Raw genomic sequence first — 24,837 nt, forward strand, 5'->3', positions numbered from 1 at the left:
ACATTAAATCACCAGTGTCATTCTTAAAATGTACCGCTTTCAGAAGAAACTCATTCGATATATGTTACATGCAGTTTTTCTGCAATAATCCATAATATTCATTTTGCCTGGAACGGGAAAATTTCTAATATTGCAGTGTAGCGACAGCTCACAAAAAGTCATCAAAGCACACAATCAATTTTTATTGCACACCTAAATCTTGCCTGATATTGAACAAATTAACTACATATTCAACATAAGTTTAATGAATTATATAGCTAGTACACGTAACAAATGATTCCGATTGTTGGCATAAAAAGATAATTTGCTCTTCATTGTTAAATCAAACGAAAGTTTTTTTCCTGTCGTAAATGGCTGTTGGTGGTAAAAAAAAGGCCAAGAACTGAACATTTTCTGTGATGAGAACCGAGCCTTACTCTGCTTACAAACTTCGCTCAAACAAATAGATAGCCAAAACTATTGACACATTCCGCAAGCATAAACTTCCTTAACACGCTTTGCTTGTAGCAACGTTTTTTGCAATGCGGACCAACGAAAAGTTAAACACAAAACAACGCCTTGAAATTGCGTGCATACCCAATTAGTGATATATCAACAATGGTTTCAATTCAATTACATAAATTCCTTTTCAAGTAACACGAGCGAGTCAAAAAATTCATTTTCAGAGCTCAGTCAGTCAAGACAACTGTCTATTCAATCTGATAGCTAGCGAGAGATGTGAATGTCTTCAAATGTAAAATGCTTGTGAAGTTTATTTATAGACTCTCACAACAGGCAGATGCCCAATTACAGTGGAGTGAAGAAAGAGTAAAATAACAAACATAAACAGCACATTGCAATACAGAAAGGCACAGAATAATACAAATAATAACGGCACAATAAAAATAACGCAAAAAAATATAGTACAAATGATACCATATGTGTGTACAAAAAAGGAGAAAAAAAAAAAAGTCAAAAAAGCACATAAGAACTTCCGCACCTGAGGAAGCGGAAAAGAGGAGAATTTTCAAACACGTTTGTTCGGTATGGTGGGACATTCAATAGATTTCGGTTGCGAAGATTTATGCTATTACAGTGAAAACTGATTTGGGCTAAAATGTCTGGTACATCCAAGTCGAAGTGCAGAAGTTTCACAAAAAAGGTGATCAATGCATTCTGACGGCGGACTTCGAGTGATTCATAGTGAAAAGTAGATCTGAGTATGTCTGTAGGAATTCGAATATCAAAAATTTGAAACTTCTTGAAGTAAACAAAGCGGAAAAGCCTATTTTGTGTGCGTTCAATCCTCGTGTTATTGTACAAGTAATATGGATTCCAGATTATGGAACAATATTCAAGAACTGATCTTACGTAAGAATTGTAAAGTCGCAGCAAGGTTTCTGTATTTTGAAAAAATTCGCTGTTGCGGATTATGAAACCGACATTCCTTGATGCTTTTGAAACGATGTTATTAATATGCTGGTTGAAATTTAGAGTCTTATCAAAAGTGACACCTAAGTCCTTCATGTACTCTACCCTTTCGAGTGTTTGCCCATCAATATTGTAATTGTGTTGGCATTAATCGTTTTTACTGTCTTTCTAATAACTGGAAACTCAACGGCGAGCAATAAAATGAAAAAATGGATATTTAAAAACAATCTCTAAAGGAGTGATTTTACATATATATATTTTCAAGTTATATATTAATTCCTCTTTTAGGCTTAAAAACCATTCAAGATTCATGAGGATAGTGAAACAGATCAATGATGAAAATATAAGGTGAGAACAGGTAATCTAGATAAAGGGTAAATTGGGGAAATGAAGTTTTATTAAATTTGGCAGAGTTGTTTGTGGTTAGCTATCTTATGAAACTGCATCTGTCCAAAAAAACTCGAATTAATTAGGGGGACAGACATGAACATAAATTCATGACATATTACAGGAAGTCACTCTCTCTTGTTAGCAAAAACAAATATACTCATCTTTGCGAAGGACCTTGCAGAACACAAATTGGATTGGGAAACTCACCAAGAAGTACATCGATTATAACTCTTCTAAGTCGGCGCGAGTTTTTCTCTTTCATACATCATAATTTCTAAGTTTTTTGCACCAGATATAAGTACGGCTGTTTCGAGATCCACACGGAAATGCAACGGAGGAAGCTTCATAAATGATGGAATTAAAATTTTATTGGATAAAACGGGCAAAATTCTTCACTTTTCCTTACCACCTTGCTGGTTTTTTTCTTAAAAAAATGCCACAATTCCCCAAAAGTAGATTAATTTTCATTATGAACAATTAAAAAACCCATAAAATGGAATAGTTTGATCTTTTCCAGACAGTATTTCGCAATAAATTTAGATTAATAAATACAGTATCCAAAATATCGGGCAACACAGATAGTAAATGAAAGTTAATTTCGTTTCAAGATAATGGTGTGACGACCCATTTCCTCCTCATATTCAAATTGGGTAGCGCATAGAAACACTCTGTATTTTCCAATCCATTACAAGATAAACCGAAGAATAATTACGCGAATCGGGTAAAAAATAAAGAAAGGAAGAAAGGGTAATTCTGAACACAAATGCCCTAAACGCGTATGCAAAGCTGATTGGATGCAACAACAAAAAATGGTCAACATTGCGTGACAGCTTTCTAGTAAACTTTGACCTCCTTGTCTGTCTGCTTAGATAGAAGTGTCAGTTCAGTTAGTTTTCTTCAGGAAATCACCTCGACTCAAATCAGAGGTCAAGGCACAATTTTGACAACACAAATTTTCACTGACCCTTCCAATGTATTCATTATTGCATGGAACAGTGAATACAAGCTCCTTGCTATTCCCATACATCACCGTGTGTGATCTTTAGCTCTTATTTCTTCGAGACTCTTAAGAAACATTGCACATAATACAGTATAGAAAATGTTTTTGCTAATATTTCAACCTGTCAGAGTTGAAGTTTCCGTAGAATACCCAGACTTCTTACGGAATATAAAATATGTCATCGAAAAAATGCCACGATTCATCATTTTCTTCTATAAGGTGTTTCTAAAAATCTTGGGAAAGACAAAATATACAACACAGTCCGATATAACGAGAATCTCGCTTTAACGAGTGATTTGCAAGTGATTGCCAAACAGCTAATGTTAAAGATACAAAAATATTCGGTTATAGCAAGTAGAAAATTAGGAAGCATTCGCTATAACGTCAAAAATATTCTCAAAAATACCAGTTTTTCCTTCTACCTCTTTAAAAATTGAACCTTAGCCACATCTTACCATGCTTCTTGCAGCAGCAATAACTCTGAGGTACTTATAACAAAGAGACACAGAAAAAAGTTAATTTTTCAACCTCTTCGACCTATTTTTGAGCTTCCTCACTATACGCATGGGATATATGAGGATTTTATTCGACTTTTGTCTCTACCAGTGACTAAGAAACCACGGGAACCAGAACTTTCAGTTGACAGTCGTTTCCGAATGACGAAAAAGTCATGCTAAAAATTTTCTGATCAGCTGAAAAATGACAAGTTCATACAAACATTGAAGTGTGAACAGTAATACGATAATTGAAAATTTTAATTGTTCAGTTGGTCGACTAAATTTCTTTGATAATACGAAATTCTGTGCAAAAATATCTTACAGAATCAACTGCTGTGAGACAAAAAAATTATTTCATGACTAAAATGTTCTGTTCATTCGCTGATACTAGAATAAAATGGTCTAAAAGACGTTTTAATGTAGATACAGTAGGGATTTTCCACAACCTGTTATCCTGACAGTACAAAAAGTGAAAATTCGCTTATAACGAGAAGTCCGTTATAGCGACAATTTTCTTCGTAATTGTGAACTGTCGTTATAACGGACGTTTACTGTATTTACTCACACAGAAAAAGGTCAACGTTAATATTTTATAACAGTATTGCGACAATATTTGATAATGTAAACGTACCTGGGAAATACGAAAAAAAATCAAAAGCACTTTTACTGCATTCGCGAGACCAGTTTTCTCGAAACTAAACGAATGAAGATACTACATGTCTAAAAAATCCAGCTAGGACGGGGTGATACGTTCTCAAGGTTTCTACAATAAGTCCTGTCCTTCGTTTGCTTAAAGAGGATACTAGATACAGATAGAGGGTGAAACTGCTTCCTCAACCACATTCGATCTCAACGGAAGCACTTCAACCAACTCCCCCATCAAAAGACAAACATAGTTTGGTCAACAGGAAGCATAAGATCCGGATGCAAAGGATTGATATTTTAGATGCGCGGTTTGTGTATCAATTACACAAACTCCATCTCTTCTAGTCGTGTATAACATTTAAAAGTGATCAAATCCGTTCACTAGGGTGACCGATTTGGGAATTGTCATTGACGAGCGGTATCAAGTTATCTGAACATTGTTCAGCTGTGGTCAAAAACCGAATAGAATGATCATTTTCATTCTTAAAAAGTTCTCTTCGCATTATCCTTAAGTCATTCTTCCGCTTTTCCGAGGATTAGTTTGTCCTGCACTGGAGTATGCTGTAAGGTTTTGGACACCATACTTACAGAGGGACATAGACTTGGTTGAAGGGGTGCAGAGTAGAGCTACGCGTGCTCTGGTTGGCGCACAAGGCTTGAGCTATACAAATACAAGGCCACAACAAGCAAAATGCCCTACGAGGTGGCTGAGACAAAGATGCCCACAACAAATATGGATGTCATATTTCTAAAATACAGCAACCCAATTAAAAATACAATTATAAAAACAAAAGACTTTACATGATAAAATATAATACGCCTATAAAAAATATTTATGGTTGTCTTATCTAAGTATGGATAGCTTCTCGAGAGAGATTTACCCCAACATTTTTATCGCGCGTATTTTTTTCTCTTCTATGAAAAAAGACCGTTTCTTGAGTACGTTTACATTGGAGGAACGCAGGTATCGGGGGATATGATCAAAGTGTTTAAAATTTTCAACGAGGTAGATGGGATGGACCACGAGTTATTAATACACCGTCAACCAACTGCTTCGACACCAGCATCGTTTAGTAAGGGACAATTCCAGGTTGTGGTGTCGCAGGAAGTTTTTTTACTAATAGGGTTGTTAATAAATAGAATTCACGACCCCGGAGGTAAGCTATTCTAACACAATTGGTACGTTTAAAGAGTATAACACAGTGAGATAAATAGAGAAGCTATCCATACTTAGATAAGACAGCCATAATCTTTGTTATGGGCAGTCTCCTTTTTTTTCTGGTGATATATGCTTTTATACTGGGTATTTTGGTTATATTTGACATCCATATTTTTTTATTGGCATAAATTTTTTTTTCAGCACCTTGTTAGGAAATTTGCCTAATGTGGCCCTTGTATTTGTATCTATTAGTATTGTAATAACGCAAATACCAGGAATGCTTTCGAGAAGATCCCAAAAAACGTGACAGTGGCATTTCCATTCTAAAAACATGCAGATACATATGTTGATAAAAATCCTACCACCACCGGTACAAAAAAAAAAAATCCCCTCAAATCTACTTCGAAAACTAGTTCTATATATATTATCAACTTGTCTCATAGCATAATAAAACAGCCCAAAGTGGAATGAATGAACGTCCCTTAGATGGGAAGAGTGTAGAGGAATGCCGCAAGATTTATTCATATCTGAAGAAAATTCGGCTCCTGCCTCACGTGAATGAATGGGTATGTGGATCATGCATGCTACTGCATCATGTTTCTCTGAAGGGAGAAAGAAACACGATAATAAAAGAGATATCGGTGTGACGTAGTTTAAAGGCCAGAAATTAAAGATCAATATAATAAAAGGGTCATTAAGTAGCATCAAAATTCAACAGGTGTATGCATTCTCGTTCGGTGACTAATGAGACGGACAAATGATTGGATGTTTCCCATAACATAAATGCAGCTTTATTATTTATTATAATCTCTTCTGAGGCTGTAATAAACATTAGTATTTAAATGAAACTCATTTTTAACAATTAGTATAATTCGAATTAGTATGTTTTTCAACGCAGCTTGAATATCGCTATTTAGAACGATTTGTTTTTTGGATACAATACATATACCGGCATTCCACAGTGACGTTTGGAGGTGTCACCTTGAACAAAACAATCAAAACGTTTATGGCACGTTACACGAGTTTTCAGTTAAAAAAAACATTGTTAAAAATAGACCGATGAAAAGCTCATAAATTTCAGAGATCCGTATTTTCAATTCACTGAGTTTTAATTAGAAAATATTTGAAAAGTCACTAGTTATCGTTTCGCTAAAAAATTTTTGGTGGGATAAATACAGCACATTTTTTACGCTAACCTCGAATTTTATTACAAAAGGGGGCAGTTCAAGTTAAGTTCAAAATTTAAAAAGCAATTCGTTTCAGAAAGTTAGGTATACCTTGTGTCCCAAATATTTCGGAAAACAAACCGATGAAAATTAAACGAGAGTAGACCTAACCACCGTGAACAATTTCAAGAAATTAATTGGATTTTTCGCAAGAGAGGTAAATGGTTTTTGTTTGTATTTAAATACAGTACCAAGTTTTATTTAATAACTCAGAGGGCGCGGTAGCCCAGGTCGGTAAGATAGTCGCCCAAAGTACCAAAGGATATTTAGAGGTATCGCGAGTTCGATACCCGGTTCGTCCTCGTCAGAAAACTTTCCTGACACAGGGGTACAACAAAAATGGCGACATGACCGCAGCAAAAATTGCTACCGCAGGAAGTCCCCCATCGAGGGGTTAGCGCACCAACCTCTCGACGAGTATAAAAAACAAGCCTGCCGTTCGGAATCGGCAATAAATTGTAGGTCCCGGTCTAATTATCCCTCGTGTGCAGAAAATGACCGTGGTGCGACAAAAATGATCAAATAACTCAGAGGTTTCAAATGTTTTAGTACACACGGAACAAAAATAAACGTAAATATTTCTCACGTATGATATTTCTACTGCAAAACATCAACGTAAAGCTTTACCGTTCTTGATACCACATAACTCCAGTTGGATATCTAAGCAAAAATTCATTTGCTAATACAGTGGAAACTGATAAAAAGGCCACTCTTGCAATCTGACCACCTGGGTGAATTTTCCGCATTGCTTTTAACCCCTTGACGATCAGGGACGAGATATTTCGGCTCTGTGAAAATGGAATTGCACTCGAATTCATTCGAGCTCTCTTCGGAACCATGTAAAACAAATTTTTTTTTTCTCTACCTCAGCTATTACCTTTATTTTCTCTCCCTCAGCTATTACCTTTATTTTCTCTCCCTCGCTACGGCTTGATGGTTGAAAAAATATAGTAAAATCTACATAGGAAAAGGATAGCTGGGAGAGGGAGAAAGAAGGTGAACCTCCTCCTAACCTTTTTTCCTTCATTTCCTATGTGTAAACAATATCAGTTTTATAGATTCCTCTACTAGTTCAACTGAACGTCATCCAAAATAGTTGCCAAAGCCTGTACGTAAAGGAGTTAACTAATAGTGGTAGAAAATAACAGACTGTTCTCGTGGTTATCTTAACTCTCTTAGCGGCATTGACGAGATATCTCGCCTCCTGAAACACCTTATTTCGCATTGACGAGCCAGATATTTTTGAAGATTGATTTCTCAATGAAACACTTTTCCCTATACCCCTTACTTTGCACCTGCTGAAAAAAAATCTAAAGAAAGCCTACTTCATTGAAACATGACATTTTACAGGGGGGTTGAGCGATTTTTACTATGTCGCGGAAAGCGTTAGTATACAGAGCTATAGATATTTTACAGGACCACCAGTTATTTTTCACTGGGATTATAGATACAAATGGACCCCGCGACAAATTTTTGCTCTATAACACGACCGAACACACAAGTAGAAGACGAAATTAATAATGGCGATATAAAATGATTCAAATTAACCCTTCAGCCGTGGGTGGTTTTTGAATTTTTCTGTACAAAATCGTGGGGTATTCTTATCCGCTATCTATATAGAATGCGACAATAGTGTAACCCGTGAAATTTTACAGAATACGTGAAACATGATATTCGCATTGCCTGCGGCTGGAGGGCTAAGAACGACTTCGGAAGCGTAGAATCAAAGAAATACGTGTTTTTTTAAGAACACGATGAAAACTAATCAACTGAGCGTAAAATTCCAGAAGCAAAAGAAAGATTGCACCAAATTAATAGATATCGCGGTAAACTGATGTCGTGCAATGAAAATGACTGCGTTTGAAGACTTTCGCTATAATTCAATTATATTCATTCAACACCAGGAAAAAGCTTGATTGAAGAAAAAAATCACAGGAAAACGCTTAGCTCTTTTTCTTCCCTCCTGAAATGTTTTTCTATTTGACAATTATTTTCGTCAACATCATCCGAAATTCTAGCTTTCTTCCTAAGTAAAAAGCACCAAAAATCAAGACAGTTGCTAAGGAAAAAATATTTAACCTAATTACGAAGACGACACTATCTGTATATTGCTCAAGACGATGCGATTTCAAGGAAATATCTATAATAAAAGAGTGCAGCCTACATGTAATAAACAAATGCTCAAAAATACATCCTTGTAAAGACACCACATTACAGATACCATCCAATATTTACGGTAGAACTGCCGAAGAGAAATTTTCATTTTACAGTGTAAACGGATTCTGATAGACTTTTCGTAGTATAAAATACGTGACATTTAAGCGGCAGCGTGCTTGAAATTTTTAATTTTCTACTACTCTTCTTATAACTTCTTTGTGACAAAAGGCGTTAACCTACTTAAATATTTTATGCAATGCAAGGCAACAAAGCAATTGAGTAATCAGTCAGGAAGAACAGGAGTCAGGAATACAGGAAGAAACGGGAAAATTAAAAAAAAAAAGTCGGGAAGGCCAAAATTATAGGAAAATATAGGAATGTCTCGCAAAAACGGGTCACATGTGGTCACCCTGAAAAATCCCCAATGAGGCTTTTTGGATCAAGTGATATTACCCTGGGTTTGAGGGACACACAAATCATATCCAAGGTAACTAACATGGCGACTTCCTCGGTGGCTCAAGAAACAAACAAATCTAAATTAAAGCAATGTAGAAATGAATTCGATTTTTTTTGTTTGCGGTGGGCACTAAAATATTTAAAAATTTGTTTATGGAGTTAAGTCATCGATCTGCCTGTTTGTTTCAAAAAATGCTCCAGTTAAAGTTGCGGAATCACTTAAATGTAATTATCTATGTGGGAGATTACTAATTTATAAAAATCTTAAACTACGCATATCAATTAATGCCGTTGAATATTAAAAGACAATACGGAGACGTTAGAGAAGATATAAATAAAATGTTGAAATCTCTCAAATGTTATTTCATGGATACGCACTCAAAATATAGTTGAGCATGGTCAAAATTATGCGAATGTTATATATTGTAAGAAACAAACTTTTTGGAATTAGACCATTTCATGTTATTACATACTGTTAATCTTTACAATCAAGTTAATGTTTACAACACAGACAAATCTTTTCAATCTTTGTAGTGTTTATACGGGGTTTTTTTTTTTGTTTTATTTGCTTTTGCATAAGTGTTTTTTCAAATACAAAAAAATTGATCAAATAATTTTTAATATCGATGAAACTAATAATATATAAACTGTAAAATACTGTATATATATAAATTTCCATTTACTCACTGATATTTTACGTAAAATATCAATTTCACAACCCTAACCATAAATTAAAAAATTTTTATGACATGTATGACGGTTGCCATCGAACTAACACTTCACTCTTTATTACACTTCACTCAAAATTTGAAGTATAGATGGCAGCACTGAAATATCATACACAAAACTAGCCACACACTCAGACTGTTAGGTGTACACACTCACTTTGTTCCAGACTCTGCCACGAAGCTGGGCTGGAAGAGATCTCGGCAACGGGATAAGTCCGGTGGCAGTGACCCTGGCTTTCATTCATTGCCATCGAACTAATACATGATTATATTTTTACAGATCGACTGGAAGGACACCTTAGTCCCTTGGGGGTCACAAAGTGAATGTATCATTTGTGTATTTTTGTTACTGTTTGTCTTTTATGCTGATTGGCATGTTGTTCAATAAAAAAAAGTAGGTCAATGTAATTATATTTAATTTTCTGGGCTTTGCAACATCTGTGAGCGAACTCAAAATTTTGAAAATCAAGAATTCAATTTTGTTTTTAAAATTATTGATGTGGCGAAAAATCTCACGAAATTTCCACACTATGACGTCTATGCGAAAAGCCTCATTTTTCCTTTTATTATATATGACATGTTTTCTTCGGCAGCGAAATGTTTCGTCACGGGACAAACTACAGATTTTTCGAACCTGGGAATTGGCACATGATCAGTCATTAAAAAAATAAATTCCGGATAAAACAAAGGATTTCATTTCCAAATGTTTAAGCAGAGTTGCAAGATTTCTTCTGTAGTTGCAATTTATTTTTGTGTGTTTTATACATTTTTTTTCAAAATAATTAACCCTTAGCGGTGTGAGACCGGCGTAGTCACACCAGACCCCGTGCTCAATAGAAACCTGCACTTGCATTGATAGAAACGAAAAAATATTGATTAGATTTTTTTTAATAACAATATCAAAAAAGTTTCAAGGTGGCTGCCCTTCAACAACGGAAAAGAAAAAAAAGCTAAATGATAGTTCAAGTTATTAGTGTCTCTAATGAGGAGTATTAACGATTCCAGTGTCCCAGGGCCCGAACATTTTTGAAGGTCATTTGAGCCCGATTTTATGTAATTGGGGTGAGGGAGCATCCAAAAAAGCCTACATTATTGAATGTACAGAAATACTGAAAAATACCTATTAAAAAATATATAAACTAGTAATTTAAATGTGTGTTCACACATTAAAGTGTAAATTAAAACAAAAATAATTCTTACACAAGTTTTTAAATTTTAATTAAGTCGAATTAATAAAATTTCAGAATTGATGAAAATTCAGTATTTATAAAAGAAATAATCGAAAATCGAGAGAGATCATTTCAGAATTAATGGAAATTCAGATTTGATGAAAACCGCAGTTAATGAGACACATAATCCAGAATTATTGAAAATTTGGAATGAAAATTCAAAACTAACGAAAGAAATAATTCCAAATTTGATTTGAGACACCACAGCCCGTAAATGGGGCCTCCCCGTCAGCAGAGGGTAGTCCCGTGACCCCTCATTAGATAACACTGCATACAAAACCCGGCTATTACATCATTGCGTAATTGTTAAGAATTTTAAAAATTACATCATACGAATGCTGTCATATCTGATGTGCGATTTAATTGTCCAAAACAGAAAGTTCAACTTAAGCTGAAACAATGTTTTCCCTGTCGAAAAGAAAAGCATGGTGGTAGTGGTGGTTTGCGTGCGCAAGATATCTGGATAATCAGAGACAGGTGTATGCTCAGCCCAAACTCCTTGGGGCTGCTAACAAAGCAAAAAAAAAAAACCTTTTGGCGGGAAAAGATATTTTGATATTTTCTGTGTTGCGTAGTTAGAGGGAGAAAAAGCTACAACTACGCACGTTTAGTTAGTGGATAACCCTATCTATCGACGGAAAAGCTACACGCACATAAAAAAAGGCCGAGCACAAAATAAATTCATAAAGTAACCCACTTTCCTGGCAGCGCTTAAAGTGGTTGGAAAGACGTCATAGCTGGTGACCCTCTTTTACTGCAAGTTGTCGTTCGTTCGGGTAGGTAGGTAGAAAATAACTGTCACCTACAGGATAACAGAGCATTTAACCCGTTGCAAAATGAACGACAATTTCCAACTTTGCTGTAGGGTTTCGATAGTCTGGGTCATGACAATAACGTTTTCACTAGCGTATGACGTACACACACAGACAATTATGTATTCGATTTGCTCATGGAGAGGAAACAACAAAAATCACCGATTCGGTCCGATATAAATTTCATATGGGGAAGTTCCGTCAGCTAAAAAAAACAATTCGGACCACCAGAAAATTTTTTTATCCTACGAAAGTATCCGCTATATAATTACTTATAAAAACCTAGCTGAATATTTTAATTCCTCAAAATTGAAATTTTTTATTAATAAGTGCACTCTCGATACAAGCAAAGTGAGGTTGGTGCGCCGAGTATGAGGAAATATACCACGTAAAAACAGTCGCCTTCAAGGGTGTGCAAACCCCCCCTCGAGAAATTTGGAGTTATCACCCATCAAAAAGCATTTAAATTAACAGAAATTGGTTAAAATACCTTTTATACAGTATTTTCTTTTGCTGTTAATTCTTCACAAACTTTTTTTTCCTCATTTTTGGTCGGCTTAGGGGGCACGAGACCCTTATGCCTCCCCCTGCATATGCCTGTCCCCGCCTCCACCACCAAAGATGTGCACGAGTGATCTATTGTGTGTATACAAGGTGCATAGGAAAGTCCATTTACCGCAAATTACTGGTGAACTAAATTTAAAATTTTCTGCTCTTCTCTGCTGAGTTTTCATCAATTAGAAATTGTCATTTTAGTGTGTATTTGTGTTAATTTACTTTGTGAGTGTTCATAAAAATTTCATATTGTCATACGAGATGCGATTCGCACTAAAATGCTTGTCATGAATTTGTAATTTATCTCGGAAAAAAAAAAAACACCTAAAAACCTTACTGATGGGTGGCACTTTCCACGCGACGCAATTGAGATTAAATTACTTTTTGAAAACAGCTGTGAACACAATCAAAAATTTTATTTTACTTTTTCTTCCAGCTTATATCTGCGGACATTTCAGAAGAGTCCATGTTCAATATGTGATTGGCTGTGGTAGAAGATACACATGATCACTTGGTATTTTGCAAACCACTGTCTAGTGAGCAAGTTTTTTTTTGTCATCCTAAGAATGAGGTGGCAGAGCCAACACCACCTTATTGATGAAATTATAATTTTTTTTTATTTATTAAGAAATTAACACTAATATGAATTCCGATGCAAACTCGTGCGACGATTTGCTCAATTTTTATTAACTTTCAAAACCTGACTTTTGGTTCACCCTTTGATACATGCGATTGAAAAAGAATCCTAACATTAGTTATGTAAGTAACTTTCTCGTGCTTGGTAAGCAAGACATTGAGAAAAAAAAATATTTTTTTCAAATTTAGAGCGACTTCTGCCTTTGAACTCAATCATTCGTCAATTTAAAGAAATCGACGGTACAAGCAAATGTCACTTTTACACAAAGTTAAAAATAAAACTCAAATGCCAAAAAGTGTTATAAAATTGACTATTTTCTCCATAAAAATTAAAACACAGTTATCTATTGCCAGTAATCACGAAAATAAGGCATATTTCTTAAGTGCGTCCAAAGAATGATGGCCCAAGATGAAGTGAACGTCTTCCAGAAAAGCTTAGGCGTCTGAAAACATAAAACTTTGATCCAACAGTTCAGACATTCCAAATACCAAACCAGAGACAGGCGCGACATTGTAATGCCACTAATAAATCCAATGATTTGTTTGCTATCATCGGATTTGGAGCGTTCGCATGGAAGATGGTATCATCCGCCCATGTGGCCTTCAACTTCCATTGACTACGCCAATGACAGCAGATGCTCCTATATCTATGTAGCTCTCAATTTCTTTTTACATTTTTCTTGTAACAGCAATCATTCGCGTGATATTCTTTTTAAGGAGGAAGAAATAGAAAAAGATTCAACACCTTTTACACAATAATAGCAAATCACACTACTAACATCTCTCATAAAAACTTGGAAGCGATTTTTTCACAAGTCAAAATCAACTTCCTAAACAGGGAAACGAAATTTATACAATGTTTTGGTTCGATTCCGCGATTCCTTTCTATATTTCAATGACGAAATATTTCATTTGTAAGATGCGCATATTTAATTACACGGCAATATAAATTTTATCGATCGAATCAAGCATAGTTGTTTTAGGTGGCATCTGAAATACTCATGGGATTGTCACTGCAAAAGTCATTCAAGTTGATTGTGAACAGATGAGAAAATAAGCATTGAGCAGTCTGAAGATCACTTACGGCCGTATTCACCGGCAAAGTTTAACTGCAATCGCAAGTTAAAAGATTAGATATCGACACGGATAGGTTAAAATCCCAAATTTAACCAATCCGTTTCGATCTCTAATCCTTTAACCTGCAGTTGCAGTTAAAATCTGTCGATGAATACGGCCGTTTAGGCACTCAATGTGTTTTGTTTGACTGAGAATTTTGAGGATGCAGCGAGTTTTAAACAAAAGGATTTTAATTGTTCAAAAAGCAACTATTTTGCATCCCCCTTTTGAGTCTTTTCCCATCTTTGTGCTATGCTTCCGGCATTATCTCGAATGTTGAAAAACTTATTGACTCCCAGGACGTACGCAGCGTACGTTCTCTCATTTAGATATTTAGCGGCCAGTACATACGGCCCCGTACGACGTTCCTTTAATAGAATGCCAGTGTTTTTAATCCTGATTAGTGGGTGATATGCAATCCAAATAACACTGTCCTGATCGGGAGTATGTTACACACATTTATGTATAAAACATTATATAAAAATAATATAAACATTAAAAAATGACGCAAGTCGTTCAAAAAAAATTTGACAAGCATTCCCCCCCCCCCCGGTATATAGCCGCACACCTGCAAAATATTGCCTGGGAGTCAAGGAATTTGTTAGCTGACGATAAGAAACGTGTATATAGAGACAGTATTAGTTCATTCCTTTATTTCCAGTAGAATTTCCTTTGGTTTGTGATACTTTAATTGATGGCTTTTACATTTAATGGCTCCTGTTCCTAATTTTGGAAAAACGAAAAACTTTTTCTGCAAGATGTGGAAATTTCGAAAAAAAATTCTATAGTTCTGTGTTATTAAAGAAAGTGAAATTTTCAGCAAATTAAATAGTTAACTTTGATTTTATTAAGAGATTGCTAGCGGGTCACCTTCAAAAAAAGTTTAACATGATATTTCTTTCATCTTAGAAAACAACTTGTATAATTAAAGTACTCCAAATTCGAAAAAGTGGAGGAAACTTTAACCAAATAATGATTTTTTAGAATTTTAATTTTTTATTCGGATGTTTTTCAAACAGAATCCGAAAATACAATAAAAACAATAAATTTCTGTATTAACGGCAAGAAAATGCTCCCATTTTGCTGAGAGGCGTTGAACGGCGTTTTATATATATATATATATATATAGCAATAATAGCTTTGTATAAATAAAAGCATTTCATTTATATTTGGTGCCGTAATTTTTTAAATTCTACCAGATAACATGAAATTCAACTAATGCGCGAAACAATTTCTTACAGAATTGAAGATTAATTTTTTTTAATTATACGTAGTGATATTTTGTTTAAAAGTACCATTTGACGTAATAAAAATAGTTTCCACAAGAACGCACTTGTAAGTCTAACTAAATAATAACGACGCAACCTGTCAATTCCACTGCATAATTATCATTGTAGTAAAAGAAACAGATAATGCAGACAAATAAACAGCAGAAATATTGGGGAAAAATTCACAACTGAGAACGTTGCCAGAAACCGCTTAAAAATAATGAAATCCGAAAAAGATATCGATTAAAAGATGGAAAAATAAAATCGAAACAAAAAAAAAAGCGCTTGAAATAAAAGATATCTAAAAAATTAAAAAAAAAAAAGGACGAATTAACGATACCGGTATCAAATCGACAATAAGTAGGATTCATGGGATCTCACATTTCATCGAGTTTAAACGACCGGTTTAGTTTTAGGTCATCGTACGATGACAGCAGCTGCTGGCCATAGCCACTGACAATTACCTGGGTTATAAATCAGGTAAATGACTAGAAGCCGCATCAAATGTTACTAAAATCACTCTTAAACTGCACTGGAGTTAAATTTTGGAAAAGCTAGACGGAAAAGTTGGGATAAATTTGTATTAGAATATCTCTTTAACCCTTTATTCAGACGTGATGCTCTTAAAAAAAGCAACACATGTGTGAGCTTATTATATTTTTCAAATAAAGGCATTGTATATTTTGAGCTCGTTTCGGCATTGATGCTTCTAAGCAACTCCTAAACATTCGATTTTTACTAGTGAGACGTTCACGAAGTGTCTATAATTACCAGCAGAATGGCTTAAAAGGTACACGTCTCATATTTCTTGATAAGCCGAACAAGATTTTCAACTCTTGCATTTTTGAGGGGCTACCATGTGTGGAGGAGACATATTGCAGTGCATTCTTTAACAACGATAGAAAAGTAAGTTGACAAACAAATGACATTTTTAAATTGTTCAAATCTATGTAAATCATAAAGACAGTGTTCCCTAAAGTTCCCGTATTTTTTTAAATATTGACAATAAATTTTTTTTCTGTCATGTAATAGTATTCAGAGAACATTATTTCCTTAAGGGGTCTCATCCCTATGTTAAAACAGGGGAAAAACATTGCTCTAGTTAAAATATCATTTAAATTACTAATAAACAATTTGCTTTATTAGAAAAGATTTTTTCACATATTTTTGATTAAATATCCTATGCGGGCATAAAATTTTACATATCTTTGATAACTAACTTTTTTTAATTGCCCAAAAATCGATTAAAAACAGCTTGCGCGCATGATAAAATGACATCAATGTAACCACACAATATTGAAATTAAAATGAAGAAAACAGTTCATTTCATAAAATGAACTAAAAGATTGAAATTTCATTGATTCATTTTTTACTTAAAATTTAATTTAAAATTAATTTTCTTTTATAAATCAAGTATTTACGTATGAATCTGAAATTTCGTATTTTAATCTTCGTACCAATGCAAATAAAAAATCTGCTGGTTGCTTTTTTTTAAACATTTTTCAATTATCATGCGCGTAATATCATATCCAATAATCTTTAATTTTTTATTTTTAAACATAACTGACATTTCAGGTGGAGTTTCCGCATGTGGTTTTCAGTAAGCAATCCAGTAAAAGCCGAAGTTTTCGATAGGCTAATAAAAAAAAAATCGATTTTTTGATGCTTTAAGGCTGTGTTTCTTAACCTTTTTTTGCCCGTGGCCCTCTTTGGACCATATTTTTCTTCTTCTGGCTCCCATATTTTACCCAGGGTCTTCGACCCTCATAATGAAGCGAGATCCTTCCAACGTATTGAAATGATTTTTTCAGTAAATTTATACTGAATAAAAATTTTGTAAATTGCTTCTAGACAAGTGGGCTGTAATTTATTGAGCTCCCCTCTAGTCCGAATTCTATTCAGGGCTGTCTCATCATGGGCCCTAGGCGTAATGATGTGCTGGTAGTCCCATAATTAGCTGGAAGTAACAGCCCACATATTCAAGACTTATCTTCAAAATTCATTGCATTGTACAAAACCTCATGAGATGAGGTTACTTATGGACATGAGACCCCCGGCATGGCCCCTCCCAAGAGTGGGACTGACAGAGCAGCAGCCTGAGGATCCATGAAAAATCTAGCCAGGAGGCCTGCAAAAGACCCATCCTAGAGGTCCTGTCGCAATATGGGGGGGGGGGGTGTCAGGCCTCGTGAACTTAAAATGGCCTAGTTTTTATGGGTGATGGATTCTGTAAGTAGTCACACTCTCCCCCCCCCCTCCCTATATTTCACTTGAGACATGCTCAACCCATGACGCGCGGGCTAATGTGACCCACGACCTCAAATTCAATTTTGTAAAAATGAATGCAGCATCACAGCCAGGTTCCTTCAGTGACCCAGGCACATTCTTAGACCACATAAGTGATCTGTGGCACATTTTCAAACCAATGAAGTGGTCCGTACATTTCAAAAAGTTAAGCGTTTTTTTAGTCACAAGGGTGCTCAATTTCTTCACACCTAAATTTTTTTTTTCTCAGCTCTCTGTGACCCTCCAAATTACCTCTGATGGTCCCCTTCCCACTTCATTTTCTTCCGTGGATTCAACCGGTTGAGAACCACTGCTTTAAGGGGTATACGACCCCTTGAAGTTTCTCCTTTGGTTATTTCAATGCTTGCCAATTAAAGGGTTACAACATATTCAACAACGCGATATTACTTTTTATTCACATTGTCCCTGAAAAAATTTCAACCCTTTTTCGCAATCACAGAAACAACTAATGCATTAATTTTTTTTTAATTGAGTTAAAATAACTTTTTTGCTTTTCTACAATTGCAAGCATAAAAACCAGAAAACGATCTTATATTTGTGTTAGCATTTAGAAGTCTCATTAAATAACGAAATCTGTCAGTTTCACTGCCTTTTTACCGTAGTAATAAATGAACGCATTTTAGAATGTAGAGGAAAGAAACCGCAGAAATATTAAAAAAAACGAGAATACAAGGTAACAGAACATATATCCAACGTCATAGTTTCTGGCAATTTTAAAAAACTTATTCAGCATACTCAAGAAGTACTCATCAATACTCGAATATAATCCAGTATTTCATAGACTAATTGTCCACTAGTTTCAGAGTTCACTATAGCATGGGAAATTTGAAAATTAAAAATTTATTTATATATATATATATATATATATATATATATATATATATATATTAATATAGGCAGATTTTTTTCAAAAACTGCTATCCTACTCGAGATATCGTTTCGTCCAACAAGTTTTGCACGTTTCAAAAAATAATATCTTTTTAAAAATATTTTTTTTAAACAGTACCGGAGGTTAATTCAGAACTAATCAAATGTGAATAATTTAATACAGTTATAAAAAATAACATATTTCTGTTGCATGTAACATCATGAAAGATTTAAAAATTTCACTGGTTCGAACCACATTAATTTTAACGACTATGGAAGTTCGGTTTCCTGACAGTCATTTAATTTATTTTTTATAACGTTCTATCATCTATTTCAAAACATCACGATGATGCCGCAAACAATGCATGCGGACAATCATTATGAAAATACCGATTACTTGTATCACTTATATCGGTAATAATATATAATTCGAGAACTTGATACGATATGATTAGATATTGTGAGAAAACAAGTATTTCACTACGGGTTTCTTTTTCTCGCGTACTGATTCCGGTTTCAATTCAATCCTACTACAGACGGTACTTATCAAGTTAGATAACTTGTTATGCACTAACTAATTGTATTAAAAAAACAGTATTCGTTTTATTTCTTCATCTAAAAACACAAGAAAACTATCGATTTTCAAATATTGACTGAGCTTTTAAGCTTCAAAGAATAACCCATTTATGCCGGGACAAAAAACAAGTAGTTAGGTTGAGGCATGTAATGATACTTTTCTACTACAACAAGTTTCGTCGAATATCGAGTTAACAACGTATAGAAATTTTCAATCCATGAAAAACTGCTATACCCGACTCAATTTCTAATTAAATCATATGAAAAATTCTTGTAACGAAACTGCCCTAAAAAAACCACAAAAAAAGTTTCACAATTTTACACTTTTCTTTCACAATCAATAGTAAGGTACAGCAATGAAATAAGAACATTTTTGTCCGATTCATAATTTATATTTTATACGCAGGAATTAATAAATTCAAAATAATTAAGAATTAAAAAAAATTAATTACAAAAATTTAAACGCTAATCGGACACCCTTCAGTCCGAGAAAAACCAATTCACTAAATTGGCGTAGTTTAATTTGAATAAATAAAAATGCTACGTAAAAAAATTATTCGCATGAACCGCATATTCAGGATTGAGCGTAAATAAAATCATATTATTCGGTAAAAACAAATTTATACAAAATGTTCATGAAGATTTAAAAAATGAGTTTCTCTCAATATTTGAAAGTATTTCGAAGTATAGCAGCTTATCAGATTAAAACTTTTATCGCAAACAGAGACGTTAGTGATGTTTCCAGATTTATACAGTAAGACCTCTGTATAACGTCCATGGTTTTTCACGTCATCCTGCTTAGGGTAATTAATTTAACACCAATTTCTAAAAGGTCTCGGCTGACGGAATTTTTTGTTATACTTTCCCGTGTTTAGCGTAGCGCTCAAATTTCAGAACCGCTAAAAAAATCACTAACGAAATTTTGTTGCGAGTAGCGAATGGATACAAAGTTTCAATTATAGGCATGATTTAAACTTGCATAGATTTTTTGGCTAAGCTACCCAGATGAAATTGAATACGCAATAACTAAAAGCGGTGTCTTCACCTTTTCCGAGGCTTCCCTAACAGATTGTTGCACAGGTAACAAATAAAAACAAATTTTTGTGATAAATGATGAAAAGTGACTGAAATCGAAATCTTATTCAAGTCGAAGATCTTTCAGCATTGAGTATTATCAATAAGTTCCTCATAACAACCGAATTAACCGAAAATTTTAACGTTATGAGAGAATAGAAAAGTTTGTTCAAATTATTAAAGCTTGCAGATTTAAATAATAATGCTTAATAATTAAAGCATCAGATTTCTTCAAATAGACGTTCATTCAACTTGTGTGTTCGTATATTATTTCTCTATTTTTTCACCAAATCCCACAGTCATTCTGAAACAAATCGTCTGCTATTCTGTTACTTTATCAAGTAAAATTTACGTCTTAATAGATTCTGGTCCAACATGATGTTTATGCGTTAAACGAATTTTGAATTTGATTTTTCATATCCTCTTCGCTCCGGTGGTGGTACACATATGTACCTCGGTTTTAAATGGTTTTTATAATGATTTTTTCAAGACCTGAGGTACAATACATGTGTACCTGACTCAAATGAACCTAGTAAAATAGCGACCCAAATTAATAATTTTTCTCCTCTTAAAGGGTATTTTGACATACAAAGGGCTTGACAAATCCGAAAAAATGTAGACACCAGCAAAAATTTCGTAGACGCCAGGTATTTTTTCATTTGTCCGGGACTTAAGGACCCATTTCCATACTAGCAAACATACTTGACATATGGTCCGATAGATAATTTTTTGCTATGTCCTAAGATTTCAATTCAGTAAAAGGACAAAGAATTAGGTGTCAATGTCAATTTTTTGGTCGCTATAGTGACCTGGCGCCTGGGATTTGTCCAGCCCTGCAATAAACATAAATTAAAAAAATTTAATTGTCAGTTAGTTTTGGCTCAGGTGTGAAGAGGATACGTGCACTTTTTCTGAGGTGTATGTTTACTTATTTAATCAGACTCGCTCTTTAATAAGTCATTCCGCTTATAGAGTCACTTTCCTTTAGTTCCCAGAGGTGACGATATACCGATGCCTGACTGTATAATCTTTCAACGAAAAGAGATGCTATGCGAAACTGCCGATAAATCGGTGGGTCACTGACATTCAAACGAATACATTATTACGTGATCATGAATACCCAAGACTTCGGCCGACAACGCTATTCAGCAGCAGCAAATAGAAAATCCTTTCTTAACCGTAATACAAACAGCTTTTTCCCATTTTTCTTCTACATTGACCCAGCCGCTCGATGGCCCTAATAAATGATGCCCGTAATTAAGGATTCGTTTAAGACGGGAAGGGCGTGGTGTTGCACGTTACGCAATAGAATTTTTCTGTCGCACAAGAAGCAGTGGCGGTGGTGGGAAGAATCTGTCAAGTCATCACTGAGGTGATGCCGTATCACATACAAGGGGCACGTGCATTCGATGGTTCTGCTTGAAGTAACACGTGTTGGTGGCTGCTAAAAAGCTGTCATTACCGAATGACAACATTCACACCCACCACCTAAAAATGAGTTCGGAAACAGTATGACACAGCTTTCTTTTATTTAAAAAAAAAAAGATGAAAACACGTGTATTGGGCACCCACTGAGAAACAAATAAGTTACATACTTCCTGGACTGATATTAGACGTGTAACATGTCTGTCTAGTAGATATGCCACCTGCGATTTTGTGTCGGGACTACTTCATCAACAATTATATACGCCACATTTGCCGATGCATTCAAAAAATGTTGCTTTATCGGTAAAATTGTATCCATTTCATTATTACAACTATAAAGTGTACTATAAATTCGTAAATAGTTTAAAAATTCATAAAAAATTAAGGAGTTGGCATCCTCTTTACACCTGAGCCAAAGCCGACTTGAAAATTTTTTTTTTGATTTGCATGCCAAAATGCTTTTTAAAGAAAAATACCTAAAAAGACAAAAAAGTTATAATTTGGGTCGATGGATATAATATAGATTATATATATAAAAGATTTGTCTTAATTATTATCTATTAATTAGACAAATTAGTTAGACAAATAATTAGACAAATTAGTTAGACAAATAATTAGACAAATTAGTTAGACAAATAATTAGACAAATTAGTTAGACAAATAATTAGACAAATTAGTTAGACAAATAATTAGACAAATTAGTTAGACAAATAATTAGACAAATTAATTAGACATTAATTTTTATTATCTGAATAAAAATTTTCTGAAAAATGACAATATCCGAATAAAGAAAATCCAAGGCTTGACACGTGTCCGGAAAATTCACCGCCAGCAATTCACCGACAACAATTCACCGCCGGAAAATTCACCGACCAACAATTCACCGCTAGGAAAATTCACCGACCAACAATTCACCGCCATGCAATTCACCGCTAGGAAAATTCACCGACCGACAATTCACCGCCATGCAATTCACCACTAGGAAAATTCACCGCTAGGAAAATTCACCGACTAGCAATTCACCGACAACAGTTCAATGCGAGGGAGTGAGCGATTGAGTTACTGAGTGAGTGAGTGCCCAGTGAGTCAGTGATTGAGTGACCCAGTGAGTCAGTGATTGAGTGACCGAGTCAGTGATTGAGCGACCGAGTGAGTGAGTGACCCAGTGAGTGAGTGAGTGCAATCCCCCGGGTACCCCGACCCTGTATGTTTGGAGCACTGGTGACATATGTATATTTTACGTATACATACCTCTCGGCATGACCCCCACGAGGGCAGGGCTGACAGGGGCCGGAACGTTTCTTATCGCTTTTTGATATTTTCACTCTATAAATTAAGCACAGAGGGGCCCGTGAAAAAGCTGGTTTGGGGGCCCGCTATCTATTTCAGCTTAGGGGACCTGCTGTAGGATGTGGGAAACTCTGGGTACATGCACATTACTTGGTCCCGATGTGTCAAATGGGTCCCGATATATGCAAGAGTTAAATGAAAACTTGACCCCAAAATCGTAACCGACTTCAGTAACACAAAAACGTAACAGATTTCCATCACTCAAAAAACGTCACCGACTCCCGTAATAAAAAAATCGTCACTAATTTCCGTTGCATAGGAAGTATATCTATACGTATATAGTAAATATAGAGTACATATAGTAAATATAGAGTACGCACTAAGGCGGGATTTCTGAAAGTTCATCACGTGAAATCGCGGGTAACAGCTAGTTCAGCATAAAAAAAAACCCATTGGTTACTGATGATCAGCGATGTTTTTTATAACATCAATGTGATAACAGGAGATTATTTTAAGCATTTTTAGGAAGTTAATTCATCGCGTATCCACTTACTTTATTATCTTTTAATTCTGTTATTATCCCTTTTAACATTTCATTAGAAGTTTCTGAGTAAAACAGAGTTAATGGAATTTTGTTGAATATACTATCTTATATTGGGCAACAGCAATTTGTAATTTATACAAATACAAGGCCACAACAGGCAAAATGCCCAGCGAGAAAAAGATGCCCAATAAATATGCATGTCATATATTTAAAAAATACAGCAACCCGAATCCGTATCATCTGAATTTATTCTCATAAAGTCATTATTTAAACTTTCCGCCATATCCTTAGGACATGGCACTTACTCACTCAATAGATCACTCACTCACTAGATCGCTCACTCACTTAGCAGCTCGCTCACTCACTCACGGACTGACTTACTCGCTCATTGAATCAGTAACCCACTCGCTCACTGAATCACTTACTCACTCGGTCACTGGGTCACTCACTGGGTCACTCACTCACTCAGTAACTCAATCGCTCATTCCCTCGCTAACTGACTCGCATCGAACTGTCGTCGGTGAATTGTTGGTCGGTGAATTTTCCGTAAACCGGCTTGACAATTAGTTTAGCATATTAGATTGCTTTCAGTGGACGGTTTTTTTTAGATTTCTTAACCCTTCAATCATTTTTTCTGAATTTGTTTAAATTTGATAAATGCGTGCTCAACCCTTTGTCAATGTGGCTAGCAAAAAGCAACTTGGTTTTCTTATATTTTTTAAGTAAACGTATTTTATGTTTTGAGCTACTTCCGGCATTGGTGCTTCTGAGCAATTCCGAACATTCGATTTTTATTTGCGAGATGTTCATGAAGTTTCTATAATAGCAGAATAGCTCAAACGTACACGTGTCTCCATATAAGACATTTTTAAACTATTCAAATCTATATAAATCATAAATACAGTGTGTTCCCTGAAGTGCAATGTCCCATTTTTTTAAATATTGGCACAATATTTTTTTTTCTGTCATGTAATAGCATTCAGGGTACCCCATTTGCTTAATGTACAACTTCTCAAAAATTCTCTCCTCTGGATATGTCAATGCTTGCCAATTAAAATTAATAAAAAGCCAGCTTGATAACAGCGATTCATAGTTAAGGTCCAGATTTTTTTATCATTATTTTATTTTCTTTGAAAACCATTTTTCTCTTTTGTACAAAGTATTATAATTTTTTTGTTTTCCACGGTAAATATGCCGATTGTACCATTATATATGGCCCTATGTTATACTGTGTGGTGCATAGGGAGATGTCTTTGAGACACAAAATAAAATAAAAAATGCCATAGATGGCTACAGTACAACATATTTGCACGATATCAGCACGCGTTTTCTCATACTGTTCAGGCAAATATTTATTTTACGTTCGCAGAAATATCCTCTTTTTGTACCAGTAATGCTAAGACTAAAACTGTTCTAGCTTAACATACATAACCAGGGAAGACTTGCAAACACTTATTTGATCAAATCGAT

General features: G+C 34.8%; 1 protein-coding gene across 5 annotated transcripts in view; it reads right to left on the reverse strand.

The window, feature by feature from the left end:
• Positions 1 to 24,837, reverse strand: part of LOC149085569 (uncharacterized) — a 94,127-nt gene that overhangs the window by 44,542 nt on the left and 24,748 nt on the right. The window contains exon 1 of one of the 5 annotated variants that reach the window (XM_089233684.1): positions 3,929 to 4,067. The exons of 3 other annotated variants lie outside the window; for them this stretch is intronic. The gene's annotated coding sequence lies outside the window, so the exon portion shown is untranslated. Of the gene's footprint in view, positions 1 to 3,928; positions 4,068 to 24,837 lie in introns of those variants that run through there. One more of the 5 variants, XM_089233683.1, reaches the window with a different exon arrangement.

Source organism: Pholcus phalangioides, unplaced genomic scaffold (assembly GCF_987345545.1).
Source record: "Pholcus phalangioides strain wild (caught in Gottingen) unplaced genomic scaffold, Ppha-v1.0 ptg000007l_1, whole genome shotgun sequence".
Lineage (NCBI taxonomy): Eukaryota > Metazoa > Arthropoda > Arachnida > Araneae > Pholcidae > Pholcus > Pholcus phalangioides.